Source organism: Chamaea fasciata, unplaced genomic scaffold, assembly GCF_029207755.1.
Source record: "Chamaea fasciata isolate MVZ Bird 193981 ecotype frontalis unplaced genomic scaffold, bChaFas1.0.hap1 SCAF_3, whole genome shotgun sequence".
Classification (NCBI taxonomy): Eukaryota; Metazoa; Chordata; class Aves; order Passeriformes; family Sylviidae; genus Chamaea; species Chamaea fasciata.
This window is the reverse complement of record NW_027094088.1, coordinates 88737773-88764796: the sequence shown is the minus strand read 5'-3', so window position 1 is coordinate 88764796 and position 27024 is coordinate 88737773. Positions and strand designations below refer to the sequence as shown.

The 27024-nt window shown below is 37.2% G+C and overlaps 1 protein-coding gene and 1 long non-coding RNA gene across 9 annotated transcripts in view; one reads left to right on the top strand and one right to left on the bottom strand.

Annotated features, from left to right (window-relative positions):
- Positions 1-19031, top strand: part of LOC136287224 (uncharacterized) — a 169293-nt gene extending 150262 nt beyond the window's left edge. For 2 of the 3 annotated variants that reach the window (XR_010720117.1, XR_010720116.1), the window contains one exon: positions 9369-10776. This is a non-coding gene — a long non-coding RNA (uncharacterized lncRNA). Of the gene's footprint in view, positions 1-9368; positions 10777-14540; positions 14610-18055 lie in introns of those variants that run through there. The other variant, XR_010720118.1, reaches the window with a different exon arrangement.
- The window catches only part of KHDRBS2 (KH RNA binding domain containing, signal transduction associated 2), a 350066-nt gene continuing 334835 nt past the window's right edge, over positions 11794-27024 (bottom strand). For all 6 annotated transcript variants that reach the window (XR_010720108.1, XR_010720110.1, XR_010720109.1 and 3 more), the window contains one exon: positions 11794-13272. The gene's annotated coding sequence lies outside the window, so the exon portion shown is untranslated. The remainder of the gene's footprint in view (positions 13273-27024) is intronic.

The following is a 27024-nucleotide window of genomic DNA, read 5'->3' as shown; positions in this document are numbered from 1 at the left end:
TTTAAATGTTTTTTCCTTTCCTCTTCTTCAGCTGTGTCAGTAGTAATTTCCAGTTTATTTTCTAGGGAGTATTAGACAACTTACTGAGACAAGACACAGTGAAGTTAATTCTCATTCTAAATGCAATATATTTTAAAATCAATTTCAGTGTTTTCAAATGGAGAAAAAGTAGAAGCATAGCAATACCAGACACTTTAAAAATGTAAAACTTTGTGTAAAAATTATAAAGCGCATCCTTACATAGACACAAAATATCTGTCTGAGAAACTAAATCCCTCAAATATGTAAGAAGGGCAAAACCAGTTGTGTAATGAGTGTTAGAAACTGTGGCAATATTTCAAGGTCAAATGTGTTGTACTTTGTAAATCTATCATACCTCTTAAAAATTGCACTTTTGCTTTGCCTCTTTTCCTTTCAGTCTGTGTTTATTGTGTCAAGTAGCTCATGAATACTCAAGAAAATTGAGTTTGACAATTGTGAAGAAAGCTATAGCAAGAAGGTGTGTGTTTTACTAGCTGTGGCATAGTTGTACACTGACCAAATAATAGAACATATAATAAAATGATTTGGATTGGAAGAGACCTTAAAAATAATCAAATTCGAACCCCATACCATGGGCAGGGACCCCTTCTGCTAGACCAGGTTACTCAGAGCCCCATCCAACCTGGACTTGAACACTTCTAGGGATGGGCCATTCACAACTTCTCTGAACAACTTGTTCCAGTGACTCACCACCCTCACAGTAGAGAATTTCTTCTCTATATTTTTATGGATCAAGCTGAAGTTTCAGACAAACCCTGCCCAAGGCTAAGATTTTTGGCAGCATCTTGCATTTAGGTGGCCCACACCTACAATCATTCCATCTCGTACGTTCTAAGCATGGCAGATCAGGAGTAGTATAAAATAATTACTCATTGAATAGACAGGAGATATCAGAGAAGAGGCTTTAACAGAATTACTTATTCCACAGTACAAAGAACAGTAGCAGATTACCTAAAACAGTGTGCATTATCAAGGTACCTATATTATAGCTAGGAAAGAAATAGTATAGATTAGGAGTCAATGTAACTTACCACTGAAATGACGATAGTGTACACAGAGTCCTTTAACTCAACCCTTGAGGGAGTAACCACAAATTTGGTGTCCCAAGAGACCCCCACACATATCCAGGGAATGTGCAGAAGATTTCTGCTTTGTGAAAGTTTGGTGTAGCTTTTATAGTTTGTAGAGTGAGGTGTTTGTCAGTCAGAAATTCCAGCTTATCTTTCCACATCTGCCTCTGCAGCTAGATGTATACTGTCAACTGAAAACATCAATTCCATGGTGCTGAAATAGCTCACTAAAAGACAAAGTGTCTTGACTGAGTTATTTCACCAGGCTTATCTGAGGCTCATGTGAGAGTGAGATGTCCTGAGTTATTTCATTAGCTAACAAGCAACAGAGAAGCTTTCATAGGGGTTGGGGGTTGGGGTGGGGTGAATTGCCCTGCTACATATATCTAATCTAAACCTACCTTTCAGTTTAAAGCCATCCCCCTTTGTTCTGTCACTAACACCCTTGTAAAAAAGTCCCTTTCCAGCTTTCTTGTAGGCCTCTTTAAAATACTGGAACCCTGCTATATGTTTCCTGGATCTCTCTCTTCTCCAAGGTCATCAGCCCCAACTCAGCCTGTCTTCACGGGAGAGGTACTCCAGCCCTCTGATCACCTTTGTGGCATCCTCTGGACCTGTTCCAACAGGTCCATGTCTTTCTTGTGCTGAGGATCCCGGAGCTGGACACAGCACTCCAGATGGGGTCTCATGAGGGCAGAGTAGAGAGGCAGAATCACCGCCCTTGACCTGCTGTCCACTCCTCTTTTGACGAAGTCCAGGATGCTTTTGGCTTTGTGGACTGTGAGTGCACATTGCTGACTCAAGTTTCGCTTCTTGTCCACCAACACTCCCAGGTTCTTTACATCAAGGATGTTCTCAACCCATTCTCCAGCCAGCCTATACTTGTGCTTGGCATTGCCTCACCCCCATGCAGCACCTTGCACCTGGCCTTGCTGACCTTCATAAGCTTCTCACAGCCCCACCTCTCAAGGTCTCTCTGGATGTTTTCCCTTCCCTCCAGCCTGTCAGCCACTTCACGCAGCTTGAGGCTGTCAGCGAACTGCTGAGGTGCACTTGATCCCACTGTCCATGCCACTGACAAAGGTGTCAAACAGAATCAGTACCAACCTCTGAGGGATTCCAGCTGCCACTGCTCTCCACCTGGACATTGAGTCATTGAGTACAACACTTTGAGTGCAACCATCCGGCCAATTCTCTGTCCATCTGTTAAATCCATGTCTCTCCAGTTAGAGACAGAGATGTTTGACACTGAGGAACAGTGTCAAATGCTTTGCATAAATTTAGATAAGCTTTAATTAAAATTAAAATTTGCCCCATCCCTACTTCTCATAGTTTAAAACCCAAGATCCTCATAGGTGCTTATTAGCAAGACACTTTTTTCCTTAATCCACTTGTTTTCTGTTGAGGAAATACCATAACTTGTACATGTCAGGGCATGAGAGGAGAATTATAACTTGGTATCATACAGGAGCTTCAGCCAATAAATAACTTAATTCTCTCCTATGTGTTACATTTTCTGTTCAGACACAGGGATAGATTGGTTGTCATAGCCTTACATATCCCCATCTCATCTGTTTGCTGTGTTACTAACATCGCCTGAATTTGTTACTTGTTGTTTAAATGTCATGTTTAGGCACACTGTATTTACTTCTCATTTGGTTTCATGCTATTGCATACCTGGAAGAGTCAAGTCCGATGTAAAATCACTGGGAAATCCAAAAATGTCACCAAAAAATCTTTCTGTTTCAAGGAGAATGCTGTGCTATAAATTTTAGTGAAAATTCCTGGAGCATGAACATGTTATTCAGACTGAATTTTCTCAAAATCTATGCTTTGACAGAAGAGGCTGTAAATGAGATGTGATTTTTCTGTCTGAAATATTTTAAAGACTTTTTTAAAGTCTCTGAAACCTGTACACTCCAACTGAAGTACACTCAACTAGTAACTAATAAGAATGCTAGGTAACCATCTGGCAAGAATATTTCTTGGTTTTGTGTCTATAAAAATAGATCAAGAGTATCTCCAAAACCCGTGTGGAAGGAAGAAGAACAGAAGATTCACTGGTTCAAATTAGCTGAGTAGAGAGTGCGAGTGAGCCCTAGGACAGATCTGAGTTCAGACCAAAGGTGAAGCTCTGTTAGTGATTGGTAGCAGAAGCACAAGGACAGTATCTAAATGATGGCAGACACAGAAGGATCTTTCCCTTAGTCCACTTCTGGCAAGACCAAGTGTCACTATCTCACTAAAGGGATGCTTTATGGTTGTTGGGTAAGGTGGCTTTCTGATAGTTGCAAGGAAATTCTGTTCAATTCCTTCTCAGCAACCAGAGCTACGATGATGCTTCAGCATCACAGCAAGTTCGACATTCACCCAAGCCTGCAGCTTTCATTCTTATTCCCATCTGCGAGTAGTGGCAAGAATCAAATAGAATTATTTGACTGATACCAAAGATAAGACAGGCTTTTTAGGCTAGTATTGTAATAGCCAAAGAAATTCTATGTGCAGTTCTCTTCCTCTCGTCCTTCAGAACCTAACTGAATTATGGATCTTTGAGGAGATATTTTAAGGGTTTTGTACAGTGTGTACTGTTAGCATTGAAGTGGCTCTAATGCAGAGAAAAGCTTTAAAGATTTTTCTGATTTTTTAAGTAAAACAGAATCCAGCAGCTCTTTGTGAAGATAATTACATGGAGAGGGTTTGTCTGAAGTGTGTTTCAGAGAAATAAAATACTCCTCAGATAATATTTTTTGGTCTCCATTTTTTGGAACTTTTAGCTTCTCTGAGTGAGATGTTTTAATCAGAAATAGGATTATGTAAACCCAGTGCTTGAAAGATCCCATTTTTAATACATAGAAAGTAATTATTCTGTTTAATGTTTATGATCACCAAAAAATCTGAGCATTACTCAAAAAAATAGTCTTACGAACCTTCCTTTTCTTAAGATAATGAAAGTAAATTTGGCCAGATTTTGCTGAGCAATTACAAAGTTTTAATGATTCATGGAACTTTAAAGGAAAAAACTGAAACCACTGATAACACCATTAGACATTTATTTGACTTGGGATAAGAAATAAGATGAAGTAAAATAAGGTCTTTCTTTTAATAATACCCAAGTGACAATGCTCAGGACATAGCTAAAAAAGTTTTTGCTATTTAAAGGAAAAGTATTTATGTAACATGATCAAGAAAATTTAAGCATTATTCCTTCTTACATAGTGACAATGTGAACGAATGTTACAAACAATAATTGTAGCCATGGTGTTTCATAAATCAAAGAAAAAATTAATTATTTTTATTTCCTGTAAGAAAACATCAGCCCTAAACATGTACCGTAAACAACTCATTTCACTTCTGATCTGCTACAATTAGAGCTTCTGCAAGTCCTGTTGTGGATCCTAATGGCTGAGAAATTGAGATTTAATGAAAAATTGGTGTATATGAATGAAAAAATTCAGACAGGTTTGGGGGTAGTGGATGCAATTTAATTAAAATTTTCTTCTTGTGATGTATTAAAAGCCATCTAAACCACCATAAGATTATGATTGTCTGCTCATTATTCTGGACATTCAAATTATGAAGAGATTCAGTTGTAAGAAGTTTTGTGCATAAAACCAAATTATCCCATAAGATCAAAATGATATAGTGTCTGTCTTCACTCTTCTGCTGATCACAAATTTGGTTTTCTAGAGCTCCTTGATTAATAACTACTACAGTTTTAGATTTAATTTCAAAATACTGCTTTGGTCGTTTTAAATGATGAAAATAATTTGAATGTTGCTGAAGTGTCGACTGGTAATTCGGACTAGGTTGGTCTTTTGTGTTGGTATCACTGATCAGGATAGAATTTTTATTGGTAGTTGTTAGGACAACTCTCCTATTTAATGCAGTGTTTATATATATATATATATATATATATATATATATATATATATATATATAAAAATGTGTATTGAAGCTAATACTTCAGTCCTCCTTAATGTGAGGCAGACTTGTCAGCAGTTGAGATATGAAGGCAAGGGGAAAGTAACCAGAAAGTATCTGAGTAGTATCTGCATCATACTAATGTTGACTGTACTCATCTCCTTCCTCCTCACACCACCATAGACCATTGCTGGGTAATGTAGGGCAGTTATTTCCAGGCTGGGGCACAAAGACCTGCCATTGGTAAACTTTAGAGGGATACAGTTATGTGATGGGTTTTCAAGAGTTGGAATTAACTGAACTGACATTAGTCCATTAAATTATACTATTGTGCTTAACTCCCAAGAGAAACAGTAACTGGTAATTTCTTTTCAAGTATGATATTTTAGAAGATGGCATTTGTAAACAAATATTATACCATTTCATTATACAGCCATTATATCTCCAAAAGTGGCAGGCTTTGTCCCTAAATCAGACTGAATTCAATATCTTTAGTGCGCAAGGATCAGGAATAATATCCTTATTTCAGATCTTATGATATTTGGGGTTCAGGAAAGAGGAACTGAAAATACTGAATCATGCGTATATTAATTTTGCTAATGCCCTGTCCAGACTACAGTGTTGGAATTTCAGAGTTTAGTGGGTCAGAATTTTTAATTTTAAAATAGTGAGAAACTGAGTATTATAAATGTGAGTCAGGTGGGTTTTTTTACCAGGCAGATTAGAACTTCCTAAGACACAAAACATAAAAAAAGAATAAAAGAATCTAATGTGAAAAACGCTCTTAAAGACCCAAACCTTCAAATTTTGAAAGCAAATCATAGGACACTGTTGATATTGACTAGAATATTTGCAATATATAAATACTCAGAAAGAAATATATGAATACTATTGTAGAAATATAAAAATATTGTAAGGAGACTGAACCCTAATTGCAATCTTCCCTTATCTCCTGTTTGTTTGCCATTGTACAGACATGGCTGCATTGGGCTCACTTATATAAGTCTGGGCTACTCTTCTTGGCAGAGCAGCACAGGCTGCTTTTCCCAACATCTCTTGCTGACAGGAGAGCTCCATTCCTTTCTTGTGTTACTGGAGGGCTTGGGAAATCATCCCAGATGCAGTTTCTGGTTGTCCCAAAGGGGCAGGAAAAACACTCCCCTTCTATTTTCTGCACTCAGATGAGTGGTGAATAAAGAAACTAGGACTCATTGCAGGGAAAAAAACAAATCTAATCCAGTCATGCCTGGATGATGGAAGAAGCTGGAAGGTCTCCCAGGATGGGGAGTCAGGAGTCAAGGATTAAAAAATAATTACAGCAAGTGACTCATGATGCAAGGTGTCCTCAGGAATTTTTTCAACTTCCTTTTAGGTATTGGCAGGAACTGCACTCGGTAAGACTAGCACAGCATAGTAAGTCTTTACAAAATCATTTTCCTTAGCTAAAGCTTCTGGTACTTGAAATGGTAAAAGGGCAGCTATAGTTTAGCTCACAAAGCTACTACACTTTAGTCAGAATGCAAGAAAATGTGGAAGAGATTTAAAATAAGTAACAGGAATTCAGCATTTGGGGACTAGATTACACTGGGCACATCAATCCTGCTTTCTATCATTCAGCTCATGTATTTGAGCACTAAATATAAATATAAATATAAATAGGGATGCAAGGTCGTTTCTTCTGTCCACTGAATGGCTCAGGCCATTGTGCAGGTAATGAGAACAGTGTGGGATATAATACTGGAATTGCATGCATGGACTGGTGGCTGATGTGGTAACAAAGAAACTCCCACCTTCCTAGTTACCTTTGGACATAGGTCTCTTTAACCCATGGAAAAACTTTGCATCTCAATGTAGTCATGCAGTCCTGTAACATACCAGAGTCTGGGCACAAAGAATATTCCACTGACCCTCACCCCTCACCTGCCTCCTCATGTGTTTGTCCTGTTGCAGACACTGTGGATCCTGGGTCACATGCAATCAGTCAGCATTATTTTGGGCCCATGGGCTGGATATATTTTTAATATGTGGTCACAGCATGGCAGAAAGGTGCCTTTAGCCGCATGTGGAGTCAACAGCAGAGCTGTGGGTGCAAAGAAATGTTTCTCGCAAGTCCATTTATATCTCTGCTGCAGTTTAAAGTGGCAGGTATTCTTCTGTCATATGAGAATATGCATACAGTGTCATGCCATAGGACTGGATGCAACATTCTTTTCTATGTTAGGAAAAAGAATATTCTCCTTGGCTTCTGTGATACCCATGCAAATCTTCACACCGTGAGAGCCTCAGTTCCCAGCTCACTTGGATTCCAAAACCACACACTCACCCCCCCAGACTTCTGACTCATGAAAAAACTCTGTACTGGCCAGATGTGACGCCCTGAGCACTGACTTGCAGTAATTTGTAATGGGAAATTTTTGTAGTGGTACCTGACAAAAGTCTGGGCCAAGTGAACTGCCACCTGGCAATGCCAAGGCCCAGCCCATGGGATAGGACAAGTTTTGGACCAAGCATGTTCTTCATGACGTAGACACCCTTTCTACCAAGTCTGATGTTTCTGGCACAAAACATAATGAGATCAATTCAGTTTGCTTTCTAAAGAGTGAGTTAGCACTTGTCAGTGAGCTCAGCACCCGCTAAACTGGAGATGTCCTTCATACACAAGTAGTTTTCTCCCCCTACAGCAGCCCTGAAAGGGGATTGTGGATGGCCAAGGAGGGTTTCAGCAGGCAGACAAATTTTGTTCCTTCCTATTTGTATGGATAATTTGTCTTAAGACCAGTAATAACAATAGTGTACCTGTTATCATATTCTTTCCTTCCCAAGCAAGCTATTTTTGGAGGGTAATGTGCAGCTCAGACTGATGGACCATGCTGCCACAGTCTGATTTCAGTCAAAGGATTTATCGCTTGTATTCCCACATCCTCTTGTCTTTTTCAATTCTACCTAACGAGAATTGTAGCTAAAGGCAGGAAGAAATCTGTCACGTACACAGCTCTCTCTCCAGCATGCCTTCCCCCTCTCCACATCTTGCTCTCTCTCCTTTAACTGGGCTAGAGAGAAAACATTTAGCAATTTCTCTCCCTCTTCCCCCTCATTAGGCTAACGATGACATATTCTGTTTCCAGAGTGTCTGTAGGAGCACAGTATAGCAGCCACTGCTCATTGTTAACACTGGAGGAAGAAAAAGCTGGTGGCTTGATCCAGAATTTATGTAGATGCATGTAAATGAGAAGATATTTCCTTGGGATCAGATGTAATACAGAAGTGAAAAATCAATGGGGAGAATTTCAGAATCTTGCTTGGTGGTGTTTTCAGCCTCCTATTATCTTATAACCTTGGTGTTTTGAGTGCTGATATTACCTTATAACCTTACTGTTTCTAATGAAAGTACATTCTTCCTCAGGCACATTGATACAGACAAACCTTGGGCTTTTTACATAATTTTTTCAGTGCTTTAAGATTTATTTTGCCTGATTTCATCTCCCACTTTTCTAGTTTTATTTTCTTACTTTTATCCATATCCTGACAAACCTATGTGCAATACATTCAACATTTTTTCCATACACATGAAATCAGAACTGTTCTCTTTCTTTTCATCCAGTTATTTACTTCCTTTGTTTATTGTCCTTCCTTCCCTCCTGCCTGTCTGCCTTTCTTTCTTCACTTTGGAAAAAGGTAGTAATGAGCTCTAATAACATCTCTACACTTCAGTTACTGCTGGTAATTGCAATCAAACTTACCACCCTGTTTTAACTTCTTTTTATTACCATTTAAATATTCTCAAATCCCAGTCACACTACTGACCTATTTTTCTATAGAGCTAAAAAAAATAAACTGATAATTAACCTCCAAATACTACATGTTTCTATACACCAAAGGAAAATTAGTTTTAATTGCAGAAGTTACATTTAATGCAACTGTATTTACAGCAGAGTGAATGATGTATAAATGCAAAATGGATATATTTAATAGTCACTGCCTGCAACTCATTAAATAGAATCATTAAGACACAAAAGTTCCCATAAATTTGAATCCTGGTATTTAATGTGTCTATTGACTTCCATCAGAAATGATTAAATACTTTAGGACATGGATAAGTTAGATAAGCCTCACACTATGTCTGAGAGTGAGACAAATAATAGGACCTTCATAGAAAAGAATAAACTGAAGCACAGAGTAAAAGCGGCTACTAGAACTTCACAGAATCACAGTTGTATCTATAATAAACTAAAATTGAGAAAATCTTGGGTGAAACTGGAACTCTATGTGGATCATGTGTAGCTTCTCCTTAGAACAGCATTTGGTTTGATCCCCTTTTGTCCTCTTCCACACCAGGGCAAAGCTCACTGGCTCTTCTGCTGTCCCTGAGGTGTGTCTAAGCTTCTCTGCAGAGGTATTGCTTCCAGAGAGATGCCATGGTAATGTGCATGCTCACAGAAATTTCAGGCAAACAGAGTGTCGGGACCTGACTGCGTTCTTGGGCAATATGTGCAAAACTAAGGATGGCTTAAGTGAAGGATGAGCTGAGCCCAGCATCCCAAGCCAGCAGAGTTTGCAAGGAAGTCTCTGTGCAGATTCAATCACTGGCCTCTCTGCCAAGACTGTCAACAAAGGTGCCAATTAGTGCCAGTTGTGATGATGATTCTTGTGATGCCAGCACCTGTCCACTATGAACTGGACTGTGACCACCCTCACATTTCCCATTAGATGCAGAGCAGCTGTCAGGTGGTAGCAGAGCTGAATGATGTATTAGCTTCTGTGCACATCAGTAAGTCAGGCTGTATTGTCTCTAAAATGCCTTTCATGTCAAATTATTTAAATCTCTCTTTAATAATGCAACTGACTTTGTTCCTTTGATTTTACTCTGTTTTCTAGCTCATGGATTATTATTCATATAATACCAAGTAACAATGTGTGACAAAACAAAACAAATTGAAATGCAAATATAACAAGAATTTGAGCTGCAGGCACCTAAATCACACTTGCAAAAATGTATTTACACAGCCTTTTAGTGACAATAAATTCTGTAATTATAAACCTCTCTGACTTCCGGCACAATGTCAGCTTGATAAACAGAGACCTGTACAGAGGAGCATTTACAGTGGACATGTAGTTTTTAATGTATGCAGACTTGAATATGGCACACCAGTTTAGTTTGGAGAACAAAAGCACCTCTTTATATGCAGATGCAAACCAGGTGTGCATGCACATGTGCTCAGATCCTGACCAGGAGACCATTGCTCCTAGGGAAGTTAGTATCTCACACAGCCACTGTCCCAAACAGGCACAGGCATGCACTGTGCTGTGCACACAAAATGTGCTGTGCACACAGCGTAACCTCCAGGTCTGTGCTGTGCTGCTGTGCTCTGCACATCCTCTGCCTGCAGGACAAGCTTGGTTGCCTAATTGTAATGAAGTAGCCTGTGGGCAGCTGCCACTGAGTCACACCAACTCCTTGCCTTCATCTAAAGCAGCAGCAATAAATTCCCATGTGTGTATTTTTTTTTTTTTTTTTTGACAGTGAAAATGATTAATGGAGTTATTTTGTTTTAGGAAAACCTTACAGGAACTCAAAAGACTGATATATTGGGTAACCTTTACATGGACAGGATCTACACAGGATACTGAGTCTGTGTGAAAGCTCATTCGGTGGTGCATAACTTGGGCTTCCCAGCATCTGAACAGATGTAAGATATCTGTGCTAACCTTTGTTTCTTTGAAGTGTTATCTGCAATAAATGGTATTTTAAACCATATTTCACAGAATCTGAGTGTCCTTATTACTAGGATTACAATGAACCAGCAACTCCTGGCACAGAAGCCTATTTGTGGGAATGTGTGTGCTGCACACGGTCTGTTGTGCTTTGATGTGTCTCTTTTGTGATCTTGCTTCAATATGACACCTTTCCATCAGCCTCATCTTTTTTTGCTTGTTAATTTTGTTCTGCTGTTAATTTATTGAATATACCTCACAGAGGATTATGTGATCCTTTTACTTTGAGATGTTCTCATGGGTTTATGGGCACAACATTCTATACAGAACTCATATTCACCATCCTCACTGAAGTGAGACTTCATGGAAATGTCCAAAACCCACAGTATTTATTTGAGGTACCTGATAAAAGGAGATGTCTCTTAAAGTTCAATTTCAAGTTTTTGTATTGGCTCATAAGATGCACTTGATTATTTCAGTAATTTTTCAAAAAAGAATGACTGTGATCACGTAGTGAAAAAAAATCCATATTACAGAATAATCAAATAAGGCTGCACAATGTATTCAAGGTCTTCCCAATGTTAAATACTGTGTGACACAGCAATAACATTTTGCATAATCATGAGAACCAAAAACCTTGTAACAAAATCCAGTTCCTTCATCTGATACATTGGACTGACTCTCTGAGAAAACCTGGAGATATTTGTGTGATCCCCTCAAAACCCTGGATTCTCTATTCAGTCATGCCCAAAACATGATCTTTTAAAGAATGGCTACAACAGCATATATTTTATTTTCTTCATAGTAAAAGTATACATGGTCAGAGTTCTTAGTAATTCAAATTATGAAAATTCACAGATTTATGTTGTGAAAAATAATTAGGAACTGAAAAAATAGTCTTGTTATTTTCTCTATGCTACATATCGGATGGCTGATATGTTTGGTTAGGAAGAAGAAAAGAGCTATTTGTAGTCATTTCAGTTTCAAGGACTAGTAGCTTAATAACAAGAAATTTGATAGAAACTTTTATATGGTGGATTTTTTCTGGGCACACAGAAAACATTAATTTCCATAGGCACTTAGGAAATGAACACCCATTAGGGATTTTTGTCTGTAGTTTTGCAAATCCTTTGAAGTTTCAAAATAGACTGCACATTGCCAACACACTGAAAAGCTATCCTACTTTATGGGTGCAAAACAAAGGATGAAATATACATTTACAATCTCCAGTGGAAAATAAAATCATCTAAAAAAATTAGAAAAAAACCCCAACAAATATAAATATACATACTTATACATTCACTCGAGATACTAAAAACATACTTTGGATATGGTCATTGTGTCTCTCTTGACCAAAGCAGAATGGGTTTTCTCAGCAAGAGGCTGCATGTAATGTTCCATGGAGAAGTTTTTTTCAAATGTAGTCTCCAGATGGTGTGGGAAAAAAAAGGTTCAACATGATTTCTAATTGTGAGCTTGAGCAAACCCATGTAGGTCTATTTCAGCCAGTAATATTTGAAGGCTTTTTTTTTTTAATCTTTGGAACAATATAAAATGTTTTCTTTAATAATTATGAATACATTTAAAATCTAACTTGTTACATTCTTAGGTAATACCAGATTTATCATATCTCATGAGGACTGCACATAAGTAACTAATACAGTGGCATGCTATATACTAATTTTTTCGTTTTTAAGCACAGCACTTGTTCAGTTGCCGTAATAACATTTAACACGAGGACCCACCCTGATGGTGTATTTTACTATTAAAATACAACATCCAGTTCCAGAAGTTTTTTTTTCCTCCCCTTAGACCTATAAAGCAAAAGGAAGAGTCTTCATGCAGATAAAGATTTAGGGTAGGAAATTCTGACAGCTTGTATATCAAAGCAGCCTATTGGATATACTGCAAATTCCTTTGCCTTCAAAGGGTTCTGTACCTTCAGAGACTCTCCAAACGCAATGCGCTGTGTGTTGGAATACATTGTCTCTGTTCTTAGGTTAATCAAGAGAAGCTGGAAAATCTGTATTTTCAGCAGTGCTGATGCAGTGCATTATCTGTTGCATTTCAACACATTATGTGGCAAAACTTGGTGTACTGTGCACCTTCTATTAACATATCTTCCCTTGTTTAAAACTAGAAAATATTAATGGAAAATGGGTCATATAAGCAAGAAAGTGTGTTGTAAAGGAATTGAAACAAATAGCATGCATGCTGGCTTCATGCTTGGCTTAGGTTTTTGAAGTTTAGACAGAATCCACAGTCAGACCATTAAAGCACAAAGGGATTTATTCTGAGTAGTTCCATCATCTTGTTACAATCTTTGTCATAGAAAAGGAAGCAAGAACCTTGTGCCATTTTCAGGTCTAGTTTAATATCTTCTTCACAGGAAAATGCTGCCAGGATATTAAACTCATCTGTTCTTTTGGATAATAAGGATGTAATGTACCATTCTGACCTTTCCAAATGATATGTTTCAAATTACTGTTCATTAGATTTTTTTTTCCTTGATTGAAGTCTCACTAACCTGTAGAAACAGAATGAAATAAGATCAAGACATAGCATTATCAAGCATGATCAAAACAAAACCACACATTTGTATAGCTCAAGGGCTATAAGAGATATTAACACTTTGTTGTGCTATATGATTGCTGTGTTCATTCATAACAAAGAAGGTAAAATGATGTTTGTTTAAGTTTTTACATGCTAATTTAGAGTTGCAAGCTGAAGAACTTTTATTTGGTTCAAAGTTTAATTATGAGAATAGAAAGACCCTATTTCTTGTATCCTGTAGAAAAGTTTCAGAGACAAAGTAATAAAAAAACTGAATTATAATCCTCAAATGGAAATGTAATTAAATGATAAAATATACATGACTGAGGGCCAGATTCTGTTAACCTTATTAATTTTTTTTTTTTTTTAGATTCAGAAATAGATATTAAGGGCAGAAGAAATGATGCATTATTGTCTAGTCTAACCTCCTGTGTGGTCCCAAAATGCTATCTATTGGCCTCTGTAGCTTCTGAATGAGATGTGGCATATCTTTCTAAGAGACCCAGATGGCTCTAATGGTTAAAAGCTCTCATTGTTAATTTGGTGATGGGGAAACAGACTGGAATTCTTGGCTCCAGCTAATTACACACTCCTTCCTCCTAAATTAGAGCGCTCTTTACTGTCAGGAATACTTTTTGCCTGTAGGTACCTGAAGGCTGTCAAGGAAGTCAAGTTACTTCTCAGTTTTTTCTTGACTGAATTAATAGCTAAGAATTTATTCAGTGTTTCACTATTGGTACATTTCCCTGTATTTTTTATTTTATTTTCCGAATTATTTTCTGTACCTCTTTTTGACTTTCCATACCTTTTTCAACAAACCATAAAGGTGCATGGCTTCCCTGTAAATTTGACAATTGTGAAAAAAGTGCCAATTTATGAATATTATTTGCCTATTTACTCTTACGAAGATTACATTTGTCATCAAATAGCATCCCATTCACAGTTCATATCCAACTTACATCTATAATGACACTGTGTTCTTTTTAAAACCATTATTTTTCTGAATAACTTGGGATCAAAACATACTTAAACCAAAATGAATTATTAATCCAAACAAAAAATTAGACACAAGCTGTCCCTCCAAATACAATTAAAAATAAGTCAATACACTACTCCTTTTGTGTTCACAGTTTAATTCTTTTATCTCTTAGTGTCAATATTAATGGGACTTTAAAACTGGAAGTCTAACACTTTAAGCTGGTTTCTGCTGTCTTTTTAACAGTGAAGTTGTTTTCTCTACAGTTTAACCTCTGCTGAGGAGATCTGGCCAGCTTTGGGACTGATGCTATAGAATTACAGACACACTCAATGGTAATGAAATAACTGCTAATGGTGGTTCTGAGAGAGAATAACTCAGCATTGGTGTGGATGTTATGAATGCCTCCCGAGGGACTGCACTACCTGTCAGAACAATTGCTTAGCTGTTGTTTACCTTTTCTGTCAGTGTGGATCAGTAAGCATTTTAAAAGTACTGGGTAAGAATCTGTTAGCACTTATGAAACCAAAAGACACAATAAGAAAAAAATATATTGTTGTAACAAGGAAATTGCCTAGTCTGGGCATCCCATTTCTTTTAAGTGGTGTGTCTCATACTGACAAGTATTAAGAGATGAACATGGGAATGCAAGGACAGGTAACAATTCACATGATTCTCTGTAGGAAAAACAGATAAGTATCATCAAGAAGAGCAACAGCCTGAAGTTCCATGTATAACACTCTTCTTCCTCAGATACATTTTTTTCCTGAGCCTGAACATCAGTATTAAGGAAAAGTACACTTCTTAAAAAACAAGCTGAACTCCAGGAAGTAGCTGTAGCTGCAGGTTATACCAGTTGGTATCTGCTACAATGCTGCATCCCAAGAGAAGGCAAGTCATCAGTCAGGAAGGGTTTATGATGAATAGATACTGTATTAACTATTTTTTCACTTTCCATTCATACAGACAGCTCAATATCAAAAGGAAGTAGCAAAGCCAAAGCAAGTAATTTAAGATCCGTTCCAGTATCCCTATGGATGCACATGTGGTTAGCCAGGCAATGCACACACACACAAAGTAACCAAAATGTGAATTTACAACCTTTTCTAGTGTCAACATATTTGAACTAACAGTGTGGCACATCAGCATCAGCTGTCCGTTCTGCCTGTGGCTGCCTTCGAAGACGTTCTTATTGGAGGCACTAAAGACAACATCTATGAACTAATTACCATAGTCTAAGCTCAACTGACTACAGGAACCATGAGAACTTCCTGCTGAATCCAAATATCCCTTGGAGGAAACATTTCTCCTCTTTCTTGAGAAACTTCAATCCTTGGCATGCTTTCCTGGAAGGAACAGTACATGGAAAAAAGACTGGAATGTCACAGCACTGCACATGGCTGCTTTGCCCATCTACATGCGGTAATCTGAATCCGTTTAAGGATCATGAATATTTTGTTTTGAGCTATTATAAAACCAGCCACCCATACAATGGAGCCATAAAGCTCTTGCTCTTCTCAGACTGAGATTGCTGTCACTCACCCTATTCAAAGTGCTATGGAGAACTACACAAATATATTTTATTGAAAGCAGGAGCAAGCACCTTCATTTTTTCATCCCAATATTAAGCCTACATAAACTTTGGCATCATTGATTTTATATTTTGTGTCCATGGGACTCTAAAACAGGGAACCAGAGAATAACAAATGAACAAACATCACTTAAAATGAGGAAGCAGAAAGAGTGAAGTCTAATTGAACAAGTGTATAAAATTGACATATTATTTTGACAGCATTAACTAGTGACAACTTGATTTTCAGAACATTCTGTCTTTTATTTTGAAAAATAAAATTTAGGTAGTAAACCTAGTTTTCTTGACAGACCCTTGAAGAAAGGATAAGGATTTTACATGACAGAAGATCTCATTGTGTTTATGAAACATTTTTTGTGTCCCCAAATATTTTACCAGTAAGCCAAACCCATGAAAACTAATATAATTTTATCAATGGATTGTAACATTAAGGTTTTTCTTATTTTTCCTTTTTTTCTTTTTTTTTCTTCTGGTTTCTTTTCTGCTTTTTAAAGTCTTGGGTTTTTTTAAAAGTCGTAAAAATTCCGCAAAAATTAAGTAGCTGAGTCTCTTCTTTTAAGACATTAACTGTATATGTATCCTATAGGATTCAGCTTTTCTGGGAGCTGGATAGATTTCCTAGTAGCAGAAAGATATTTACATATTTAATTTTTTTTGAAGTTAGATGTCAAGCAAGTTCCTTAAGACAAATCCCACTTCATACTTGGTTGGAAAGACATTAGATCTTTGTATTTGCTTTTATTTTATAATAATTTCCTTTATTTTTTGTAAGCAATGAAGCAGTGCTTAATCACTGACCCCTTTTGATAAAAGACAAGCCTTTTAATTCCTGTAGGGTATTTGTTAACCTCGCAGTGCTCAGCAAAGTGGCTTGCAGGTAACACCTTATGAATACAGGTGGTCAAATTGCAAAACAAAGATGAAGTAAACTTGGCTACTTAAAAAGCAAATGATTAAAAATTTCAAGGTACATTTGTAATTCTACAAATATTATTTGCATTTTTTTTTTAAATCTGGCTTTTTATATATTCATGAATAAAAATAACAACAACAACGACAAGGTAAGAATCCTGAACAGATCCTACTAATGGTGGCTGTGATTGACCAGATTTTGCATTTAGTGAAATTAGGAAGAATTCCTTTTTCTGGGCACAGAATACTACATTGTGCAACAGAGATGAACCCAAGGTTTGAGATTCTCTGTGCCAATATTGTGGCTGTCACAGACAATCTCTCACATCAGAAACAAAGGGTGTTCTTTTCCACCAACGTTTGTGTCCTGCTTCCCTGTCACAGTCCAGGATGGCATATGAATATGTGCAGATAGAGACAGCCACAGTCAGAGCAACTTTCTCAACTCCTACATTTATTTCATGGCTACAATTAAAGAGGTTCAGACCTTATTTTTATGGCCTTGCTCAGGTGAATAAGTAACTCAGGGTGACAAAATCTGGAAAGATATGAATTACATGATAGTAGAATAATAAAAGCTAGGCTGAAATGTGCTACTGTACAAACTGTAAATACAAATGCATTGAACTATATCAATTCTAGGGTCAAGGTGATTGCCATAACATAATATGACCTCATATTGTTTTCTAAGACCTTCCTGGCAATAGTAAGGATGCAGAAAAACTAGATTTCCCCTGAATGATGTATCAGTATATCAGTTATTTTTAACATTAAAAGTCATAACCACTGAAACCAGCTTTTCCTCCTGTTGGAGGCACAGAATAGATCCCCAAGAGCTGAAATTTACACAGCTCATAATTTAACATGGCAAGAGCTACTTTCCTTTATGCCAGGATTAAAGGGATGTTTGGTAAAATCACATTCTCTTATAAAAAGGGAAACAGGTGAATATTGACAATAGGTTTCAGGGCACATTTTTATACTGCCAAGAATTTTGGATTTGTTATTACAGAGTAGGAATGAAGGCAAACCCTTCATGTTTGCATGACAAGATGTAATTATTTTGAAAATTTTGAAGTCATATGAAAATTCTAATGCACAGACATAAAATTCAATATACAACCTTATTTGAAAGCCTTCCCTTCTTATGAAGTATAATGAGATCTACTATGTCCAGAAATTAATACCATGAAAATAGAACATGAAAGAACTTATTAAAAAAATTAAAATTGCACTTAGAGGTATTTTACTGATTTAATTTTTTTTATTGTTTTGCAGCAGTTTCAAGGCATCAAACTTCTTTCATGTGGACAATTCCAGTCTTCCCTGAAACTTAGAATTTACTTCCCAGCCAAACAGATTTGTGAAATTCAAAAAGAAAAAAAATGAGTGTAAACTGAGTACCTGTCATAAATGTGTGTAAAGCTAGGCAGAATTTAGAGGAAATGTGACTGCTTCCCTGTCATCATGCAAAGACAACAGCTGGTGAGCGCCTCAAGCTCTGAAGAGGGGCTAGTTCAGAGATGTCACTGCCAGATCCAATGTGCAGTTGCCAATCCGCTACCTTTAGGAGCAGAGGCTGGAGGAAACCCCCTCACCAGGTAGGCTGACCTGGAGCACTTAGTTCTTCCACCTCCTGCAAAGGACCTGGAGAGGCTCCAACAACTTTTGGAGACCCTGGTATAAGGTTGGAAGCAGTGGCTGGAGTGTGGCTTGGGAAGAGTAAGACTGAAATCCATGAAACCCCAGGTTGATCATGGCTCTTCCTACTGGGATCCATAAAGCCTAAAACCACAGCACAAACCAGAAAAGAGACATTCCAAGATCACTGCTTGTGCCCCTGGTTCTCAGCACCAACACCTGCAACTTCATTCTCATTCTTCTCCAACTTTTCAGTGCTTTTCAACAGATGTGTCTTTAATATCCTCAAGAAAAAAAAAAACACTATCCAAAAATAAATTACTTTGGAAAATAATCTCAAATTTAATTCCCTCAGCATTCCAATTAAAGCAGTTTGCTCATTATTATAGCTTTAGTTTGTACAATGTAATATTCTGTATCTATTCATTCTGCATTACATGGATATGCACTGTACATATGACAGCAATCCCAGGTGTGTAAAGTGTTTAACAGTTATTGAACACAGTCCCTGGTGCAGTGGGATGCTAAAACTCTGTGTGTATAAAACCAAATACATTTCAATGACGGTACTCACAAGCTTGTATTTTATATTTCCTCAAGTTCCTCCTGTATCAGATCAATATACTCTTTTAAAGGGGTAAAATAAATATCCTTTTATTTATGTGATTCTTAAGAGTATCAAATCTCAGTTGCTTCATACTGCATCACGTGTAGCATTGAACTGAAGGCTGGATTTCAAATCTTCTGAAGTCAGTGAGCATCACTGAGGGTTTGTACTGGCTTGAATCTAATCACCACTGTCCTTTGTGGTCACTATGCAAAAAAGTCACTGCATTCCCAGTCCTGAATGAAGAATTCTGGTCATGCACACAACATTGAAAGTGAAAAAATATGTACCAGGAAGTCAACAACAAAGAATAAGGCTTTCCATTTTTTTGTTAATCCAAACATTTGTGTTTCTGATTTAGGGATTATGGTTCAGCAGATGCCAACTGTTTACATTTCAGGAAAGGTCCCTGTGGTATGCATGAAGGACTTGTCCTGAAGTGAGTCTGCTTGATCTCTATAAATATTTGGAGGTAGCGTGCTTCTTTAATGGAATTAATAAAAAACGTGGAGATTTTTATCGGTACACAGACTATACTCCACAGAACACCTTTGAACTGACTTGATGTAGCCCATTTATTAAACTGTCTGCTGTACTCTCATATTTAGCACAGCATCATTTTAGAGACAGATCTTACCAGCTATACACCGATGATGAGACCCACTGAGGTGAACAGGATTTCTCACTGTAGTAAGATAGGACTTTTCTTTATATTTTACTTTCTTTGTCTCTCTGACATTGGAACTTCCTAACAGGTATCAATTCCTGGAGTTGTACACAATTAATCAGAGTACTGGGAGAGAAAGGAGTATCTCAGAAACCGCAACAGGCAATTCGTAAAGGCTGATGATTTAATGACATCTTTTATAGCTTATGGTAAGTCAACCTTTTGTGGTTTTAGTAAAAAGCTTAAACGAGTTCTCATGTTTACTTCTCATACTTATTACATTTATCATTCTTAACTGTTCTTTGCTTGGATAAGGATCATTCAAATCTTTTGAATTATATGCCTAAATGTACTATTGGTTTTTATTGCACTGCCCTTCACTCTCCTTTTGCCCTTGACAAAATCAGTCATGCTGTCCCTTTTTCCAGTTCTCACAGAGAACTAGTTGTGCCAACCAATTTCCACGTGATGGAAATACCTGCCCTTTTGTTGACAGCACAGACACAAGGATTCTACTGAGGTATCTGTACCTCTGAAGCATATACATTGTATTCTTTAAGTGAATTATTTGCCGCCATAATGTTGCGCTTACCTCATTCTTCCAGCTGAATCCACAGACACTGGGATGAACTGAATGATTTTCAACAGTTCACAAATATTTACAAAATAAGTGTTTTTTACTCAAAAGTATATTTACAATAATGCTAAAGAAAATACAGTATTACAGAAAATATTTCTGGGACATAGGGCAAGTAGAAATTCTAAGAAAGAGACCTGGAGCACAAGAACAGCAGATACAGAAAACACAGAGAACATAGATACATTTTTGTATTTAATTCAGGTTAATTTTTTCAGTATTGTCATTATATGATGCATGAGAAGAGCCTGTAAAAGTCTCACAGTCCTTGCATCCTGTTCTGCAGAGATAATTGTTCCTGATTTCATACACAAACTCAGAGTGAGTACCCAAATGTTCAAAATATTTTCCATTCAACTGCCAATTAAACAACCAGCCATCACAAAAAATCTTGCTTTCTGACTATGTCAGTATTGTCATAGCTTAAATATCTCTCTGCACCAGGGTCGATTGGGAGAAGTTAAAAAGCTAGATGAGATTATGATAAAAAGCAATAGGAATAATTGGAAAGCCATAATAAAGACTAATATTGCACCACTTGGTATTCATATAAAGATTGATGCTGAATACACTTTAATTAGATTACAAGAATATGGCTCAAAGTGAGATGTCAAAATAGGAAGTGCACAAAAATGTAAGTAGCATGAAAAGACATCTCAGAGATTATGTTAAAATGGGCCACTGAGATATATACCAATCTGCAATATTCATTTTGACAAAATGCAGAAAGGTGTACTTCAGAACTCTGGATCCTAATTTGATTTTAAATTCATTGGATTCACAGAAAATATCTATCAGCCTTGTGTGTATCCCTGAGAGAAACATCTGCATGATGTGTAACTAATGTCCAAGAAACAATAAACCGTTGAGTGGGAAAGGCAATTACATTATTAGATTGATTTACAGCTCCATAGTCTGCTTTAATCTGCACCTAAAATACTTGAAAAATTCTAGTGGCTGAACTGTCAGTGCTCCCTGTAGATGAAAATTTTATTATTAATTTAGTTTAGAAACAAGCAAAAGCAGAACAGCTCAGAGAAAACCAACTTTTTTTAGAAATGCCAAATGAGCTTGAACAAATCACTATGTCTAATTCCTAGCAAGCACTGAACTGAAGTGCTTCTAATACATGTCATAAATATGTGTTTATGTGCAATGGGAACGACTGTAATTCTGGTGAAAACATTACTCCCTAATCCCTCAATAAGAATGAACATGGCAAACCCCATTTTAGTCTTCTAGAGGAACCCTCATGTTGAATTCTGTTCTATACATTTAACATGGGGAAAATTTCTAGAGCAATATGACATCTTATTAAAAAAACCAAGTTGTAAATTCTTCCCCTTTGAGACAAAAATGAGACATCAGATTCCTGAGACTGGGGATGAGCTTTCTCTGTTGGCTGTTAATCCTCCTGGGTAAGCTATCACTACATGTGTAACCTTAGCTCAGATTTAGCACTGGTTATCCAACTGGCCATCTCTTTCTGGGTCCATACCTCAATCTGAAAGAGGTCTCCTGTTTATCAGTGTAACTGCTTATTTCACCAGCCCCCATGCTAAAGTGGAAGATGATTATAGAGTGCACTGTCAACACACACAGCCATTATCTGTGCTCCATTTACTGAGAGATGAGGGTGCTTCATGCTGATCATTTTAGTTTTTAACCCATGTCAGAGTATGATTCCAACCTGTGTTATTTCTTATTTATATAAATACTAACAATTTGTAGCCTGTTTCAATACTATGGAAAATGATGCATGCACTGTCAGCCTTTTCTTGACTATTGCGTAAAAGGAAACAAACAAGCCAAAATAAGCTGGATTCACTTTTAAGGCTTTAACTTCATGTAAATTTGCTGTTAAAGCTATAGAGTGAAAAATCTGTTGCCCTGGCAAGGGATTTCCTGTGCTAACATCCAGTTTTCTGCTCATGTCTGAACACCATTTTCAGGAGCTGCTCCAAGTCATCCCTTCAAACCTGCACTGTCACCTGATTTTGAAGCACCTTGAGTCTTGACTCCTTGGGTCTTTATGGGTAATTTCTATGCAAGCACTGTTATGCAAGCACAATATCCTTGATCCTTGCCTAAATTTCAGTTGTCCCTGCTTGGCAGCATCCAAAACACACAGCTTTTTATTTTTCAGAGAAAAAATAAATTCCATCTTGCTTTGTGTTTCCAATTTCCATCTCAAGATTCCAACCTTTCTAACTTTCTTAGTGCATTTATCTAGTGACTAACTAAGAGGATCCAGTTGCATGTACTGAGGATCTACTGCCCTAACTGAAGTCTTTGAACTTGTAATTATCTTTTGAAAGTCTTTACTGTACCATCTATGTTCAAAAAGGTTTTATATCTTAAAATGACAAGTTTAGAAGTACATTAGAGGAGACATTGAGAGCATACAAATATAACTACGGAGATGGGTTATAAATACTACTTTACAGGAAGATGAAAGTGCATGGATTGAATTTCCATCTTGGATTAGGATTGTAACCAAAAATTATTTATACTGTATGCTAGTTCTGTCTTCTTAATTTTCTTCACAGTCACATGAAGACTGGAATTTTTAGGTTGCAAAAACCTCTGTACAAATCTCATATCAACTCCACAAGAGCTATGATTATCAAGGGTAACAGAAAGGACAGGAAACTGCAGCTGTGTGGAGGAGAGAGGCATTTCCAAAGAGTCTCTGAAAGACAAAACTGTGTTTACTGTTTCAGCAGTGGGAAATCTGCTCCTAAAAGAAGCCTTGAGGAAGAAGTCCATTTCTTTAATGGAAAACTAAATGTCCACTGTGCAATACGGAAGACTTTGGAACTGCAGGTGTTTAGTTATTGCCCAATTTTAGACATTTGTGCATAGGGAAGTTCAAACCATTTTTATTTCAGTCAGGATATATCCTGTGTATTATCTGCATTATCAGAGAGACAGAAGGGAAGCAAGAAAGCTGACAACACTAATTGGATTTGATAAATGTTAGGAAACTGAGAAAAACCATGATGGGAGAGGAAAATCTCTTTCAGTAGACTGGAAAGTGAAAGTGAAAACCTGGTAAAAATACCCAGTTTTGTCTGTGATCAAAAAAGGCTGCACTTCTCATACGGGACATTCCAAAAACAGGTCCTACTTTCTCAAACAGCAGAAGTAGTAGAATCATGGTATTACTTACTGGGATGAATGAAGTGGTATCATTTTATCCAAAAGCTTGGATCATTCTGTGTAATTGGCATCCCATCCAACTTATTAAATCCAAAGGTTTACAGAGAATACATGGAAACACCTGACCTTTCTTTTCTCAGAATGGGCTACAAGGAAATCAAATGCATTCTGTGGAGAATTCTGCCTTGAATTTTTGGCCCTGCCAACTCAGCACAGCTCTCAGAGGATAATCTGGAAATGCACAGTGACTTCAGCCCTGTAACGTGTTTTGCCTGAATGCAGTAGACAAGGACTCTCTACGGACACTGCCCATGCTTAGTCTGTCATCCCAAGAGCTCCTGAGGAAAGAACTGATATTCTGTGATTATTTGCTGCTGCAGCATGTTACTCTGCTTCAGTTTTGTTGGCCATTCCTATAGTTTGTGCTCTTCCAGAGTACTTACAGAGGGTGCAGTATATACCAGTTCTCCACAACCATGTTCCAGTTCAGAAAAATATGTAAAAAAAAGTTTTTGTTCTTTTTTCACCCCCTTATTTCACATATTGAGTGTAAGGAACAATTTATTCTTCTGGGAAATTTGTAGAAAAGTACAAATAGGTGCATGGAGTACTAACAGACTTCCCAACTTATTCCAAAAAAAAGGATGCACCTAAACAATAGTTGGGCAAATATTCAAAGAGACATAACAACAACAACAACAATAACAGAAAGGGACAACTGAGGAAGACTACGAAGGCTAGAAGGGGAGTGTACAAGGGGAAAAAAATTTATGGCCTGCAGAAACATCAGTAGTAGTGATGAGGCATAAATCAAAACTTAGCTATTTGATCTCCAGGCTGAGGTTACAGGATGGCAATTAGAAAACTCTGTTTTCAATTTAAGAGGATTTGTCTGATTTGAAGTCACCAAGAGACAAAAATCTGGTGCTCAAGATGCCTTTTTAAATGAAATTTAAAATTTCAAGGAGAGCTGTGATTTGAAATGCAACATTTATTTCTACCTTATAAGGCAGTGTTAGAGGAAGTTCCTTCCATATCTTCCTCAATAGACTTTATATTAGCAAATTCGCATATACTTAAGTGCAAAATTACTGTGATAGAAAAGGACAAGGGGTTCTTTTAATTTACTTTGCTGTTTTGAACAGCCAGTGACCTGCAAAACATGGATAAAACCCATTGGTTTATTCACTCACTAGAACGCTTTAGAAATATCTCCTCACTTTTAAAGGAGTGATAACTGCCAGAGTTATGAAATTTGTTGATTACTTCAGATGTTAAGAATAAACATTGGTACCACTGATGTGCCTTATGTACATACATATGCTAACAGTAGGTATAAAAGTTATTGGATTGCATAATATTCACTTCTAACCTGGAGAAGACTTAGGATCTTATTCCATGGAAATAACAGAATGAATGGAAATCATTTAATAGGATTAAACCCACTGTAGAGAGATGTGAAGCATAAAGCCATAGTTAATGACTCGTGATCGCTCTTTCCCCCGCCCCCATCAATACAGTTTCTTTATTCCTCTTTGGTCTGTGTAACTCATGTACATTCCTCTCATCTAGCAGTTCATGACCTTGTTCAAGTAGTTAGTCTTTTCCTTAAAAACTCAGATAGTGTTAAGATTACTTTTTTTTTTTTAAACAGCAATGAAATGTATAAAACATGTATGAATCAAATGAAAAAGAATAATTCTGAAATGGTACCTCTGTTGACTAAAAATGTTTATGTAAGTACAGTCTTCACATCTTTGTTCCAAACACTCCAAAAGAAGATGTGATGCTGAAACCAGGGTATTATTTTGGCATGCTTACTCCTTCACCTGATTGTCTCTGATGTCTTAATATCTGCATTGTGTTTCAGTATCACACGGCAAAATATCTACTGTTCTCTCCACAGCTGAGCCACTTGCAGGATGTTTCAGAGTATCTTGATTGAGACAATACTTCATTATACAAATATAAACCGCTGGGACTTAACACTTATTTCAAGTGACAACAGAAACTGTTTATATGTTGCTCATACTAAAAAGATCTCAAATTCTATATTTTTGTTATGATGAGATTCATACCAAACTCTTACTGAATAAATAACATATGCATGGTTATTGAATAAAAAGACTTGCATATCTAAATACAAGGAATCAAAATATTGTTTTAAGGGCAATTGAATCTTGAGTATTGCTTTAAAGACATTACCTCTTTATTAAATCATATTGTAGCCTATGGAAATCTTATTGTACCTTATTTATTAAATAAAATCTTATTGTACCTTATTTATGGAAAATATTGCAATATATTTAATATCTAAGATTAGAATTAGCTTTTTTTTAGCTGATGAAACTCCAGAAAATACACTGATAGATTTTTGAAGGTGATTTTTTCTTATGGAGAGATCCTGAGATTTATAAAATAACCTGGAGGAAAGCAAAACACAGAAGTCAATTCAACCTTTGCTCAAAACTAGCAACTGAAGTCTGCATGTACAGTTAGGAGAGTTCTGTGGAGTTAATCTAGTAACACTGTGCTAAATCTTGGCTTTCTTCAAACTGGAATAAATTTTTAGACTATCAAATTACTATTACTCTCTTGGCATTAGTGCAATAAAGTTCTGATTTTAAACCCAGTAGAATTTGCTCCAATAGTACTGCTGTGGATGACATATCACACTATTTTGTCAATATCCTCTGAGCATAATATTATTCAGTGTGATTACAAAGCAACTATTAAAAATTACATCATAGACTTGGTGGTATCTTTAAAAAAAAGAGTTATTTTCCTGTAAATTCTCTTGCTTTTTTTGCTATTGTCCAAGACACATACTGAGCTGGCAGTGTACCCTTGTGGCCCAGAAGGATGATGGTAACCTAGGGTACATCAGGAAGATCACTGCCAGCAGGTTGAGGAATGTGATCCTGTCCCTCTACTCTGCCCTGGTGAGGCCACATCTGGAGTGCTGTGTCCAGTTCTGAGCTCTTCAGTACATGAGAGACATGGAGCTCCTGGAGTGGGTCCAGTGGAGGGGAAAAAAGATGATTGAGGGATTGAAGCATCTCTCTTACAAGGATAGGCTGAGAGAGTTGGGCCTGTTGAGCCTTGAGAAGAGACAACTGAGAGGGGAACTCATCACTGTCTATCAGTCTCTGAAGGGAGGGTGTCAAGAGGATGTTTCCAGGCTGTGCTCAGTAGTGCTGAGCAATAGGACAAGACACAACGGGCAGAAACTGATGCACAGGAAATTCCACCTGAATATGAGGAAGAATTTCTTTAATCTTTTAAATCTTTAAACATTTTGCAGTGAACTGAGCACAGGAACAGATTGTCCAGAGAGGTTGTGGAGTCTCCCTCACTGGAGATATGACACAAGCCTGTGCTCTAGGATGGGCCTTCCTGAGAAGGGAAGTGGGATTAGGTGACTAACTGTGGTCTCTGTAATCCTGTGAAATTCCTTCCCTCTCAAACCTGGGCATTTGGTTAAATCAAAGGACATCACGATTTCTGGAAAGGAAGATGGCAGTACAGTATCC